The 15,669-nt window shown below is 40.0% G+C and overlaps 1 protein-coding gene across 2 annotated transcripts in view; it reads left to right on the top strand.

Annotated features, from left to right (window-relative positions):
- scn3b (sodium channel, voltage-gated, type III, beta) overlaps nucleotides 1-15,455 on the top strand; it is a 42,928-nt gene extending 27,473 nt beyond the window's left edge. For both annotated transcript variants that reach the window (XM_085968029.1, XM_085968028.1), the window contains exon 6: nucleotides 2,777-15,455. The gene's annotated coding sequence lies outside the window, so the exon portion shown is untranslated. The remainder of the gene's footprint in view (nucleotides 1-2,776) is intronic.
- The last annotated feature ends 214 nt before the right edge of the window (nucleotides 15,456-15,669 follow it).

Here is a 15,669-nt window from a genome sequence, read left to right as displayed (position 1 = left end):
TCACCACACGGACTGCAGCGGTTCAAGAAGAAAGCTCACCACCATCTTCTCAAGGACAATTAGGGATGGGCAATAAATGCTGGCCTTGCCAGTGATGCCCACATCCCATAGAAACAAATTTAAAAAAAAATCTGTTCATTCAAAGCCACCACAGTGTTATTTAATTGTTCTTTTGTGCATGTTGTCTTGCCTACAATGATGATGTTAATGCACCACTGCTGTTCACAGAGGGTCTTACAAGTCATGCATCAGGTCTGTAAACCAATGTGTGTGTAGTGGCACAATAACATCAATTGCATCGGCATCAGCTGGTTTAAAAATAGACAAAAACATTTCTAAGGTGCCCTGCGGAAGTCTGTGCTGTACCAGGCATGTTTACTGTTGGTTTGCCCGTGCATATACCCTTTCAACACAGTTTTCAGTTTGCAGGTTTTTACTGGCAATTTGCAGACAACGCCCCAATAAACTGCTGCTTCAGTTTGTATCCATGGACCAGTATTATCAAAGCTACAAAAAATCAGTTATTTGAATATTTTATTGATAAATCAGAGTAAATTCATGAACCTTTCTGTACTATTTCACAGAATAGTTAGAGTAATCGATTGCAAAAGAAACATTGGCCCGGGTTTTGCTCTCAGCGGCGAAGGGACGGCTTTCGCTGTTCACCTTGCGTTTAGTTGCCCAGAGACTTTTTGCGGGCTTGTCAGCATAGATTTCTACTAATCCCGCATCTGATCCTGTGCGGCACCCTCTACAGGGGATCTGTGGTGTCTGTGAGCAGGTAAAGCAGCAGGGAGGCTCTTCAATCAATCAGGTTGAATTATCCTCACTGTGACGTGCAAACGGCAAACCAGGAAGTAAAAAACAGGAAATATAAATTACATTTAAATCATTGTACAGGAAGTGAAATAAAGATTGGGACATGCAGATGTGGTTAAGGGAGAGATAAAAGAGAAAAACAGGAAAAACTAAAAAAAAAAGAAAATCTGCAACATTGAATTTCTTCTGAGGTAATGAGACTCCACACTTTTAAAATTAACTTTTGAAGGCAGGAGACATTGTTCAGCAGCAATGATCACTTATTATGCTGTTAAAAACTCACTTACTCCTGAATATACTAGCCCTAACATTTCCAGCCATTTTTAGTGTGAGACTAGTGGGTAATTACCCTAAGTTCATGCCATTACAGTGATTTCAATACCGAGTCTATCGGCGAGGATTGCAACAGGGCACCCTGTGGAGGAGCAGGGTATCCCTGACAGCAACTTCTGGATTTCTGCATTTAAGTAGCTGTCAGATTTACCCTGTAATAACGGCGAGCGCTGTTAGCCTCACTTATTATTGCAGCAAAATCCGGGCCTATATTTTTCTTCCATAGGACTAATGCTAGATTCTCTGCTTTTGAATTCAATTGGTGTGTCACCAATTAGCCAACTTGTACCAAATACAGACACGCTTCACTTACACGTAGAAAAAATGAAATATGATGTGAACACTGTGGAAAAGTTGCCTCCTTTGGTTCAGACTAGTTATATTTTTATTGACAAGTCTCCCAACCTTTAATGTGGTAGGAAACTAAGAGAAAGTCATACATAAAAGAGTCATAATTAGTGTACATAAGTGAGAAGCGAGACAATAGTAGAGCGTACATCAAGCAGAAAGAATTAGAGACCCTCATCTCAAAAAGGCCAAGCCAACCCTGTATTTTGGGAAATGGTTGTGTTACAAACATACAAAAATGACGGGCAGGAAAAGACCAGCTGGTCCATCGAGCCTGCCCCACATGCCTGCAGCATCCTGATTTAACACTCCCTACCCTGCAGCAGCCATGCAATATTCTAGGAGAGGCCAAAAAAAAAATTAGAAAAAGAAACCCGGGGTCAAAAAGGGGGGGGAAAAATCTGGAAAATTCCTCTCCGACTCCGTCAGGTGATCAGAACCAGTCCAGGAGACCACATCAACCGTGCTAATGTTAACTGTTAAATCACTTACCTTTTATGAGATGCGATCTTTGCCCCAGGGTCTAGATGAATGGAAACATTAACCGGTCTTTCTCCTTTCAGGTGCTGACTGACCTGCTTTGTATTTCAACCAGGAGAGGTCAGAGGCGATAGGATTAGAGTAGATAGTTGCAGTTGAGGATGTAGCACTGCTACAGACATGATGGACCAAATTTCTATGATTCCATTCTCATCGGTTTTTAGTTTATAAGAGTTTCAGCAATTGCAGTTATTCTTTTTATTTCTTCAGTTAATTGTGTTTCTAAGGAAACATTTAATTGCAATCAAGTAATAAACAGAGATCAACCATAAATGTAACCATTTTCACACCCTAAAGGTAAAATTCAATTGACCTAGTGGTCTATTCCCATGGAATTACAGGAAACTTTGTGCTATCCGGCACCGACGGGACCGAGCTGTTGCCATTCCCTCAAAACTGCCGGACACACCAGTGTTAATGTTGAAAGAAACGGAAGCTTCTGAGCTCCGTATCTGTCAACAAACCCTGTTGCTTAGCAACAGTTTCTAAACAGTCCAAGCGTCTCTGTAGCTTAGCAACAGCTTCAGCAGACCTTGCAGAGCTTGACTGTTGAGGAAAAAAGCAACGAGAAGAAAAAAAACCTAACGAAAACGGCACCTGATTTTTGCCGGTGGCTCGAGCATTCCGGACAGTTAGCCTCCGGATAACACAAAGTTTCCTGTATAATACGCTTTGCCGTGGAATATGGATAGAACGTATATTCGTATATGTCGTTGACTGACTTTCTTTTGTTTAGGTTCTGCAACCCCCAGGAAGATCAGCCACGAGCATTGCGATGGACTGAAATGTTGAAAACCAGAGAAAAGCAACAGTGTAAGACTCCTTTGGCTTGGATTCCATGCAGCATTCATTATTCTCATCACAATTAACAACCTATAGGCAAGTTATCAACAGGAATCGCAACTCTCACATTTGTAGCACGTTTTACCAAAGGGTTCTTGGTATGTCTTTTTGAATCTTGATTTAACCGACCTCCAAATTCAATTGTTTTGCCAAATGTGCTATTCGTGCAGATTTCATTCCCAGTTGGTAGCATACGCGCGAATAAGTGTGCAAATGGCGTGCAGGCTAACTGACAGTCTATTTGCTTTTCTGAGTAAACGGATTTGAATCATTAATGTGCATCATGGCTAACCAACTCCCTGCCGTTTTCTGAGAACTCTCAGTTCACATTATGGCTATTGACAAATAAATTTAATGTTGCCGTGAGAGGTGAAACTTGAATTCTTTGCCTCATTTGCTGCACCGAATCTCGTGCAGTTAGGCTGCCTTTAAAGAGAGACTGTCTGCTTAACGAACTGGAATATTTCAAATATTACACTAGCGCTGAAGGAGCAAGGTGGTTACATTCCTGGTGAATAGTTTAAGGCCAGGTTTTGATATCTATTATTGACAACTAATGCACAGCCTTCAATACTACTTTTTGTAGCAAAGTGTTAAAAGGAGATATTTGCTTAAAAGCTTTATAATAATCAGTTACTGTCAGTAGTGTCGTATACGGTGTTTGGATACATTGCTAATCAAGTGTTATTTGTGTGCATCATGTTTCAAAATGCACAATAGAAATCACATTGCCAAATGTGATCGTTGCATGATCGTTTCTATTCTATGGGCTGGGACAGACAATTTCCTTAAATATAACTTTTTTTTTAAAGTTATCTTATACATACATGTGTAATTAAGTATCCAGGAGATTAGTGAGGGAATTAAAACCGACTTACACAGCAACCCTCCAGTAAGCAACAGAAGAAAGTAAGGGGCATAGGAGCGAGATTTAGCTCATTCAGCTCATTCCATATTAAGTAACTGCTCTGCACCAGTCCACGAGACTGATACCCCTTCATTCTGTTGTGAATCAAGAAACTTGCTCTTATTGGACCAATTCAGCTCTTCCAGCACTCACTACATTTATTGGCCCAGAAATTGGGGTCGGGGCTTCTCGCGGGTGCAAGCCTCCGACCTGCACTTACCTTGCGCGCCGGCTGTTGAGCTGTGGGCCCATGTGGGATTCCGATCCTGGGCCTCCTCCAACTGCCGGTGCGCAGTGCTTGCGTATCCCAGGGGCGCAGTTAGTTTGATGTGTCCCCTGGGATCACGTGGGCCATGGAGAGCCAATGGTAGCAGGGAATGCTTCATTCATAAGTTTGACAGGAAGAGCTGTCAAACCTATAAATACTATAAGCCCCAAAACATCACTAAAACTTCAAATAATTTTTTTTTAAATCACATTTTTAAAATAACTATAAATTACATGAAATAACTACTTTAAACAATAATTTAAATTTTTGAAAAAATTAATTACATTTTCTAACGGGTCTAAAAATAAACTGACCTTTCTTTAAAGTATTTAAAAATAATAAACCTGTGGAAAAAAATGTTTTAATTTTAATTAATTCACCTGCGCCTGCTTTTTAAAAGTGTAACTGTTGGAGACTTACCCTCCCGGAGAAACCTGCAAAAAAAAACGAAAGTTCGATGCGCACACGCTGCCTCTCCTGCGCACGCGTTCCACCTGTCAACCCCTTCTTTCAGGAGAACGGAAGTGCCAGTTTCCTGCGCATGTGCAGTGCATGCACGAAACCGGCACTTTCGTTGGGCCTACGGGTGAGTATCCCGTGCGTACTCACGCGTTGGGACCTGAATTTCTGGGCCATTAATTATGAAATTAGGCCGATTAGCTCTTTGTTCTTGAATTCAATTTACAGAGCTTTCAGCTTCCAACGTATCTAGTACTTTAATGATAGTAACCACTCAAGCCTCCCATTCATTGTCTTTTTTTTTCCCTAATGGAAGTAATCTAAACGCCCTGAAGCTTTTCTCATAAAATGATATCCGAAGTGCTAAACCCATCCTTGTTATCTCCCTTTATACCGTCTCAATGCACCAGTGTGCATTTGGAGATCTAGTCATCAGAGGTGGATGCAGTCTACGAAGTGTGGCCCAACTTTCAAAGGTTTGTACAGGCATAGAAATACAACACATTGGAACAAATTATACAGAACACTTTGAGTAAAAGAGCTGTTTACCTGGAATTACAGCTATTTTGGGAAGAGCACACCTTTTCATATCCTTAAAGGAATTTAGAGTCAATGTAAAGTGTATTGTCCGAACATGTGATGGCGACGGTAATGTTCCGACTCCATGTAGATAGCAGTTGTCTGATTCTGCTTAAATCTGATGGAATTTTTATAATTGGAAATGACCAACATTCGTTTAAAATGATGGTTATTAAACAACATGCTGACATAAAATGCTGAGGGTTGCTGAGAAATGTTGTCGTAGGAGCAGACGGTCTTTCTTTAATCTATTTCAGACTCTTCCTGGTTTTGTAAGAACCCTGGCTGATGCTTCCCCACCATTACTGGCACGTACCCCTCGCAAACAACAGTCACAGCTGCAAGGCCCAAAAGTGTTCATTCAACCTGAATGCTTTCCCTCTTCCTAATATCAAAAAATAAGTAGGGATATTTTTTTACCAGCTGTATCCTTTTTTTTCCCCTGGAGTTTTAAAAATTCTTATTGTGTTGACTCCAGTCATTTTTTTAAATTGCAAAATAAGAAAATGCTCATAAATATCAGTAAAACGCAATCACAGGTTTTGGGCAACGACTAGAAATGTTATTTGGAATTTGATAGTCAACTATTAAACTCCTAGGCTAAACTTACCCAAAGCAAAGTCTTGCTAGTAAGTATTGTTAAAGATGATGAAAAAATACCTTGCATTTTTACAGCACCTCAGAATATCCCAAAGTACTTCACAGCCAAGAAGTTACACATGAATGATGAAGGCAGCCCAAAATTGCTTAATCTGATCAACCCAAATGTCTGTACCCAAAATGAATGACTAATGGCAGTAATTAGTGTTAATTATTGCTAATCCGAAGCATTGAATTTTATTCAGCCATCAATAACAAGGATAGTAAATTAAGACTTTTTTTTAAGCAGGCTGGCAGAAGAAATGTTCTTTTGAAATTTGCTCACTTCAAAATGGTATGAAAATAAAGCATCCAGTAATTAAGTGTCCAAATAGTACTGACAACAACAGTTGTCTGATTCTGCTTAAATCTGATGGAATTTTTATAAACAAAATGTTGTTGTAGGAGCAGAGTCTTTCTTTAATCTGTTCTAATGAAAAGATTGTCTGCTCCTACAAGAACATTTTCTCAGCAACCCTCAGCATTTTATGTCAGCATGTTGTTTAAGTAAAAACAAAGATGTCATTTAGTAGTTTTTTTCTTGAAAATTTTATGGTGCACCTATTCAACTGCAAATTGATATAATGATTGCTATCAAGGCAGGTGCTGAACAGGTCATTATTTGTCTCAATCTTCAATGTTTGGTTTTCGCAGTGAAGTACCACTTTAAATATGATAACACTTGAGATTCAGCCATGCCTTGCCAAGTTTAACGGGCATTTGAAATATAATGATGGGGGTGTGAAAAAGGAATATGAAAACCATGGACTAGTCCTTTTTACATTCTCTCACTCCCTCAAACGATACTCTTCTTGTTCTTCCTCTAATCATTTTCACTGCGTTCTTCTGTATTATTTAGATCAATCTTGACTATTATTTGAAAAGTTCATTAGATCAGCTCGCAGAATTAGACTGCAAAGAGGTTAGAATTGTCCCCTCATGATGCATAAGGAGGAAAATATTCTACTCAAGGTTTGATCAATTTGAAGGGAAATAGAAGTAGTCAACTGAAAAATTATGTAACATAGAGCAAATTTAATTTTGGGGAATTTTGTATTCATTAGGGTAAGGAATGTCAGTGCTGGGGGATGGAACATTGGGCACTAAATATTAGCACCAAGGTCCCAAACCAGCAACCTCTACCACCTAGAAGGACAAGGGCAGCAGGCGTATGGGAACACCAACACCTCCAAATTACCTTCCAAGTCACACACCATCCTGACTTGGACAAATATTGCCATTCCTTCATCGTCACTGGGTCAAAAACCTGGAACTCCCTCCCCTAACAGCACTGTGGGAGTACTTTCACCACACGGACTGCAGCGGTTCAAGGCGGCGGCTCACCACCACCTTCTCAAGGGCAACTCGGGATGGGCAATAAATGCTGGCCTTGTCAGTGATACCCACATCATGTGAATGAATAAAAACAAGGTATTGCATGACTGCAAGCACAAAAAAGATCCTTCTACTCTGTCTCAAAAGGGTGCCTTAACCCAACCTCAGAATACCCTAGAGAGATGTTTTAATTTCCAATTCCAACATCTCTTTGTGGGATTGCTAAGTGCTCAAAAGTGCTGGGACATGGAATGATTGGATAGTGTTTATTTCTCTTTTTCCCTACTTACATTCCTGAACTTAACTGTGCTGTTGGAAGAGATACTTACCCTGAGGGTAAAAGCATCTATATAGCAAGGGAAGGCAATATCAGTGAATAAGTCAACCAAGTTCATTCCTATACACCTCCAAGTATCTGACCTGAATGTAAACTAAGTGGAAACCTGTAGGGGATCATATGGCATCCATGTCAGACAAACAGTGGCATGTAGCATGGGGGAGACGAAAACAAAGTAATTAAAATATTTAATTTTCAGTATCTTGTAGCTCATTAGATTCCAGTGATGTGCATTCTTGTTTACTATTAGTAGCAGTTTGAGATTTTCTTTTAGTTGTACACTCACTAAGGGTCTACTCCTCTTCAGTTGGATAATAAAATTAAATTAAACTGAGACTAGATTCAGCTGCAAATTTATTGCGGCTTTTACAATGCAGAAAATCAGAGTGCTTCTTCTTTACTGAAATCTAATGTTAAGGTTTATTTTAATATTTTAGTTTTACAGCTATACACCTACCTTTTACAAAGACTGCATTTTGCAATGTCAATATTAAAGCAGACAACAGGAAGATAGGAAGACAGAAGATTAATGTATTGGTTTAGACAGATATTGTGTGTTAGAAGAGATAATGGCCTGGAAATTGCAGTCGGAGGCTTGCCGCCCGCATATGGCTCCGAACCGAAAGAAAACTCCGTACTGACCTGGTGTTTCCGGAGCTTCGGATTGTTCCGGCACCGAGCCTGCAGGCGTATGGATCCCCAGGGGCAAATGCAGTTAATGCAAGCGCCCCTGGGATCACGTGGGCCCGGTCAACCAATCAGAAAGGGGGATTCCTATGATGCTTATAGGGATTCCATTTACGTACAGAATCAGCATAAACATAATAGAAATCACCTAATGAATAAAATTTCACACCACTTAAATAAAAATAAATGATCACAGGTTCAAAATTAATTAAAATACTTTAATTAAACTTTTAAAATAAAAATTTAATTTTTTGAAAAATAAATTTCAAACGGGACAAAATTTACCTGAAATAATTTTGAATATAAGTGAATGTTTAAATCATTTAAAATGTTAACATTTATTTTAATCCTTACGCCTGCTTTTACCGGGTGTAAGGGTTTCATGGGTATTCGCTAGGCAGTAGTTCTGCGCCAGCGAAAGTGAATTTACAGCGGATACGGTGGATCTGTCCAAGCGAAACTTGACAGATCACAAGTTCCATGTTTTCACGCATTCAGAAACCCGGAATTTGCGGAGCCATTCTAAAGGCTTCCAACAGCGTACGGAATCAGAAGCACTGTAAATTCCAGGCCAAATAATCATTTATATCTTTGAAAGTTGTGCAAAATGGCGTAGATGATTACATTGGAGCTGGGTTTGAATTATAGTCATGACTCAAATAATAATCAGGCTTCTCCCGGAGGAGAGTTGATCAAACTTAAGACATAAATGCAAAGAGGAGGGAAGGGAAAACTGACCAGGTATTCCTTTCCGACACTGCTGAAGTGTGCATTGTGGTTGCTCTTGCCGAAGATGTGCTTCTCACGGTATCTATAGAGAGTTGTCCATATGCCGGCCCATTGCTACTCAATAGAAACATAGAAAAATAGGAGCAGGAGTAGGCCATTCGGCCCTTCGAGCCTGCTCTGCCATTCAATATGATCATGGCTGATCCTCTATCTCAGTACCACATTCCTGCTCTCTCCCTATGCCCCTTGATGCCTTTTGTGTCTAGAAATCTATCTACCGCCTTCTTAAATATATTCAGTGACTTGACCGCCACAGCCTTCTGTGGTAGAGAATTCCACAGGTTCACCACCCTCTGAATTAAGAAATTTCTCCTCATCTCAGTCCTAAATGTCCTACCCAGTGTCCTGAGACTGTGACCCCTCGTTTTATACCTCCCCCCAGCCAGGGGAAACATCCTCCCTGCATCCAGTCTCTCTAGCCCCGTCAGAATTTTATACATTGCAATGAGATCCCCTCTCATTCTTCTAAACTCGAGTGATTGCAGGCCTAGTCGACCCAATCTCTCCTCATACGACGTGAATCTGAAGTGTGAACATTGATACTTGCTGTGATTTCTGCTTTTTTTTTTGCAAGTAACAAAACTTGTTGTAGAACTTAATTTTGTGGAAACCTTGGCATTAATTCTGACAAGAACAATATTCTATTTAACATTGTAGTCAACCTTTGAAAGCTTCTTGTGCCTATTCTCGTGAGCTGGCCTACAGTAAGATACCGTTAAGTTAATTTGAAACGAACTCTAAGAAATGTTTTTCAAATTGCATTTATATTGTTGCTCTGCCACTTACACACATATAACCAAACTTGTCCCCAGAGATTGAGGTAAGCATAAATATTTATAGCATTCTTCTCAACAGCTTTTAACTCAGATCAACTTTATTTTGCACTCAGTCCCATATGTAGATTCTCTGGTGATTACATTTCCACTGAGCCAGCACTATTGAAAGGATGCCATGGCAACGACCAAGTGTTGTTTGACTGTTGACCAAAAGGAATAAAGCAATTCCACTCAGGAGAACTGTACAGATCTCGGGTCGCTTGTGTGAATAACTGTCATTGAAATCACCATTTCTGTGGTCTATTCAATACATATATTCTTTGCAATGATTACCCCAGTGGGAGTTAATAGTTTGATAAAGCTGAGAGCGTGCATCCTTGTAAGAACTTCACAAGGGAAACTTAACAGCATTCTAATTCTAGGTCTCTCTCGCTGCCTAAACAGCTGGCGGCTGCCCCACATCCTGGACTGAAAACTAGTATTACTGGAATGCCCTTTTTAAGGGCATCATTGCCCACCCCTCACTGTCAGCTACAGCTTCTGGTTCCATGAAGTCCATTTTGGCAGGGCCAGCTGGATGCTAGATATCTAGGATATGCCGTTGGCTGTACACGGGAGAAATCAAGCGATTCCCACAAGCACAAATGACAATAAAAGTTGATTTGATTTGATTTGATTCCCACAAGCACAAACCAAGGAAAATTGTTATTGGTAATCTCAATAAATAATATTGAGGGAATGAATCCAGGGTGACACTAGTCGGGGATCTTTTCAAGGACTATGACCCAGTTGTTTAAACAGCAAGCGCTCCAAAGGATGTGCTGGGAGTTCTCCAATGAAGAAGATACACTGATGGGAGATGTGTAGTTGGAGGAATATCCCAGCTATACTGCACCTTTTTTGAGGCACAGATCTAGGAGTACCTTAAAAGCCCACAACACTAAATGGAAAAGGTTCATCCATTGGTGTCAAGTCCATGACTGCTAACCCACAGGGTGTTAGAACACCAACCATTCCGTTTTATTTATGTATTTAATTATAGTTGTGGCTGAAACAGATCCCGTCACCAAGCTGACTTATCTCAGCTTACCATCCATTTTTGGTAGTAAATTCAATTGTGAAACAGTCTGTTGTATCTTGATTTGCGAAAGTCCTGGAAAGTGAACTATTCTCCACCACTCCCACCCCTCACTTTGATGAGCAAGGCATTCATTCAATTAAAATCTGTACCAGCAATTTCATTTTCAGTTGATTTTGTTCCACACGACTTAAATTGTTTCTAACTCTGATTTGCAAGCACTAACTTCTAGTCCATGAGCTGATAAACTATTTAATTCGTTGAGGCTTTTCTGTCTGGAAATTTGCCAATTAACTCCCCTTGGGATTTGCACTTTACTCCTGGAAAATATGGTTGAGACCAGGGAAACCACTTGGTTGCAAAAAAACAGATTAAACCTGCTCCTGCCATTGCATTGTACACTGATCCTCCGATGTAGTGCGACACCCTTGTGTACATTTAATCAGACTGTAGGGTTGTCTACTTTATTGAGATATAAACCATTCCCCAGATAGTGCCCTCCAATAAAAACATGTAAGAACAGAGGAGCCATGTCAAATTAAAGCATGTTGCAGATCAGAAGGATTACAAGGATCAGCCCCCAGCACAGAATGTTCTGCATCTCTGATGACATCACCAGAAATCCACAAACTGATTTTAACTGCAAGCAGATCACTATCACTGTCCGTCATTTACGCACAGGGAATTAAAATGGTCGGTAGATTGGCCAAGGGTTCTTGAGGCCAACCATGCAAAAAAAAGTGGGAAGAGCATCTCATTCTCCAGCACTCCCACCCCTCACTTTGACGAGCAAGGCATTCATTTAATTAAAGTCTGTACCAGCAATTTCATTTTCAGTTGATTTTGTTCAACACGACTTAAATTGTTTCTAACTCTGATTCGCAAGCACTAACTTCTAGTCCATGAGCTGATAAACTATTTAATTCATTGAGGCTTTTCTGTCTGGAAATTATTTACGGTCAAATATCTAAAAAAACATTTTAATTGAGGACTTTGTCTTGTTCTCCATGAAGTTTCAGTGAAAGTCAGAATTTTTTTTCTAGGCGATGCTGAAAAGTAATAGCAGGACGAAAAAATCCCCCATTGAGCCCAGCGAGTGAAATAGACCATTTCTGTACATTGTGTATTATGCCTGCCTGTGATTGCATTTACACGGGATCTGGTAGTGTTGTGACTGTAGTTTGCAAGACCTTATGCTGCACATTTCCCAAGAGCTGCTGCTGGAACTTCTTTTCAAAATTGGTGTGTTCAGCCAGATGATTCATACAAGACCATATCATAAAATACCTCTATGGGGATTATAGCATAACACTAAAAAAATCCGCCAATGTAAGTGGCACTGTGAATGAATACTTGAATCTAAATTAATTTGATCTAAAAATATCAATGTGGCAATTTTTTTGTAAAAATCCCGAGTGTGTACAGGAATGAGCTAATTGATGATAGTGCCACAGACAAGCAATTTGTGTTCTGTGGCACACACTCATCATTTAATGGCTCACTCTCTAATTCAATCAATGGATGATCTATTTAACTACACTCCATGGCTGCGGATCCAAGGGCAGCTGGGGGTGAAATTCCCCGGGCCGTCTCCTGAAGACCCAAGTTACAGTGCGGAGTGGGAGAAGCCCCCGAGAAAATTCCTGGTAATGAGTTTCCACCACCCGACCCCATTTTAAATGGAGATTCCATTTTAAGTGGAGTGATTAGAAAGCAGTAATGTCACCACGTTGATACTGTAAGCCATGAAAGTGGAGCTGGAGCAGTTTATAATCATCAGAGATGAGATTATTGTCTTGAAATCACCACCCAGGTATTTATTTGTACATATAATGTGTGATTGGTGGAGGCAATTTTATTCCATTTTCATCACCTCCACTGCTAAGTAGGCAGATATTGATAGCCAAATCCATGCCAGATGATGCATGAGGAACCTTCAGCCAAAACGATTGAAGGATTAAGAATTATAACAATCACATAGTTGATTTATTACTGAACTGACTGCTTTTCTGACCTGGCATGAATTTTCCCTAAATATGGTTTTTACAGGAAACTCTTTGGTATCCGGCACCGAGGGGACCGGCGTGTTGCCGGTTGATCAAAAATTCCGGATGGCAGAGAGGGCTATCTACCGAGGCTATTTTTAACAAAAATTTTTTTTTTTTATAATCAGGAAATGTGCAGTATACAGTAATTGGGTACTCACCTACAGAATGTTGTGTTAAATGGATGGTGGAAGATGCTTGATTAAGCACAGTACTGCCAGTTGAGGGTGATGCAATGCAATGACTACCAGCAGCGTGGGAGACACACAGTACCCCTGTAAAATGGCGGATCAGAAGAGACTACCGGCAGAGCGGGAGAGTCAGACTCCTGTTATTGAGGTGTTCCGACTTCCGACAATGCCAAGAAGCCGAGTAGTGGCAGTTTGGAGAACTACCCCCACTGACTAACTCGGCCATCGTGGGAGACTCGGACTCGGCAACATTGCCGGTTATTGAGGTGTTGTTTTCGGAGTGAGAATTTTGCCGGTTAATAGAGAATTCTGGATATTTAGGTGCCGTTTAAACGAGAGTTTCCTGTACTTGTCAATAACTCACAATGAGACATTAGTAAGGATTTTCAGTCGCGCTAGTCAGGGCTTGTGCCGATTGCATCGAGTTGAGGATTATTTAAACTGGGTAAGGATTTTAAGATGCAAACTGCTCCTTGTCATTGTAAGTCTTGATTTACTGTGTACTTTGATATATTGTAGAAATAGCAGAAGTTTTGTACGGTAGTGTGAGAGTGATGGTGTTTATTTAGAGCTGCAAACCTGGTCAAATGATCTGTGCAACAGCAACAAAAATAGTATCACCAGTTCACAGCTAAAAAGAATCATTTGACGAGATTGACTAGAAGTAGTACCAATAGAAAATAGTTTGTGGATTTTAGATTCAGATTATTTAGAGAAATATTAACTTGTGAGGAAATTACTCTGATAAGCAACTGATTTAAATCCCATAGTACTTGCCAGCCCCTGCATCAGCCTAAAGGTTGATAAAGTACAACATATGAGCTGCTTTAGTGACACAAGCCTGACTCATTATAAGCGTTTCAATTCTTGTAATATCTGTGTTTTGATGATACTGACCCCTGACTTTTTCAGGCTCCATTTTTATGAGGTGTTCTGAGATATTCACTACAATATGCATCTTTTCTTGCATAAAACACAAGTTGCCTGGCTCCTGAGGACTGTTATAATGAGGCGGAGTTTACATTGTAAAATCCAGGTCGATGGCATCAATTCCAATCGAATTCAGTCAACCTGGATTTTATCCTGCCTATAAATTGGCTTCTGAATATGGAAGATCTTTAAAAGAATACCCCGCCAAGAAAAATTATCCAACTTCTGGAATCCAAAAAATAGACTGACTGTAGGACTCCAGCTACTGAATAGTACTTTATTATGTCAAATTAAATTGCAATGCAAGAACGAATGTAATATCTGAAATGACTTACTGTCTACCTTTTTTAATTCTTAATTTGTTGTAGACTATCCAAATGTGATTGTTCTGAAGTGATACTGAGAGTCTGCGTTGCGTACTGATAAAAGTCTCACTGTTTCATTTTCTGCCCCCACTGGTAGCAAACTTGCATTCACCTGCAACAATAATGGAATGGCTCACTAGAGCACCAATGACGCAGGAACATGTTTAGAATTGGCCTTTCACTGGTCTACACAACCAATCTGGGCTTATGTGGATTGCGCCTGAAAGGAACAGTTGCACGGAGTAATAGATACAACCTGGGACCAATCCCTTCTCACAAATGACTTTTTTTTTTTAATTGAATTTTTAATGGTGTCTGTCTGTATATATATATATATATATATAAAACCCCACTGCTGTGCCTCAGTCCAATAGCCATTGATGTCAGTATAAGTAGATCAAACGCCCATTGGGAAATGGTGCCTTTAGTCATCACCTTAGGCACTTTTGAGCCAAACGTAGTTGAACAGAAATGATTCGAAGCAGGCTTAATAGAGGGCTGGATGTTTAGTAAAATATCCCATTTTTTTTAGGGCAAAAATATTTAACTGAAATACAAATATCTGTGTAAACATTAATATAAATAACTGACAAGGAGATTGGACAATTTATTGATTAAATATAACCCATGAGAGATGGGTCATTATGGATTCAAAGAATGCATTTTAACTTTTTTACACTGTCCTGTGATTATTATAGTGATTATTGTTTTGCAGATTCTCTGTACGGTCACAGTTAATACTGATTCATGAGATGTGTTGTGCAATGTATATTTATATTGTGTTTTTCAGTGAAATAAATGTCTTTACGGCTTTAAACCACGATTGTGTTGCATAAAGGAGCACAGGCCCACACTGATCCCAGCAAGAAGGGCTTTGGTTAAAACAAGCGTTCTTTGTGTAACCTTTAGTCAGCTGAAGGTCTGAAAATTAACTTGAATATGCAGCAGAAAGCCACATGTAGCAGGCTGGACAGGACCTTCTGTAAGATTTATTTCTAAGATTTATCTGTAAGATTTATCACATCTCTGCCGAGGTGTGATAAATGGCAGTTGGAAAGGTTACCTCTAAACATCTGACATTATTCTCTGACTATATAAGCTGTGCTTTTATGCATCTCTCCACTTCACCTGACGAAGGAGCAGCGCTCTGAAAGCTTGTGATTTCAAATAAAGCTGTTGGACTATAACCTGGTGTTGTGTGACTTCTTACATTTGTCCACCCCAGTCCAACTCCGGCATCTCCACACCATGGCTTCTGTAAGATTAGTTGAGAAGGAGCAAGTGCTGGGCCGTGCCTGCTTCGAGTTCTTCAGTGGCCCCCAACGAAAAGTACGTTTTAAAAAAACATTTAAATGTTTTTTGTTTTTTTTAAAAAGCCTCGCAGAGGGGCCAGGAGGAGCA

The sequence above is a fragment of the Somniosus microcephalus genome, chromosome 26 (assembly GCF_052327205.1).
Source record: "Somniosus microcephalus isolate GS21.2 chromosome 26, FLI_Smic_1.0, whole genome shotgun sequence".
Classification (NCBI taxonomy): Eukaryota; Metazoa; Chordata; class Chondrichthyes; order Squaliformes; family Somniosidae; genus Somniosus; species Somniosus microcephalus.
Note: the sequence above shows the minus strand (reverse complement) of the source record. Positions and strands in the feature narration are given on the sequence as shown.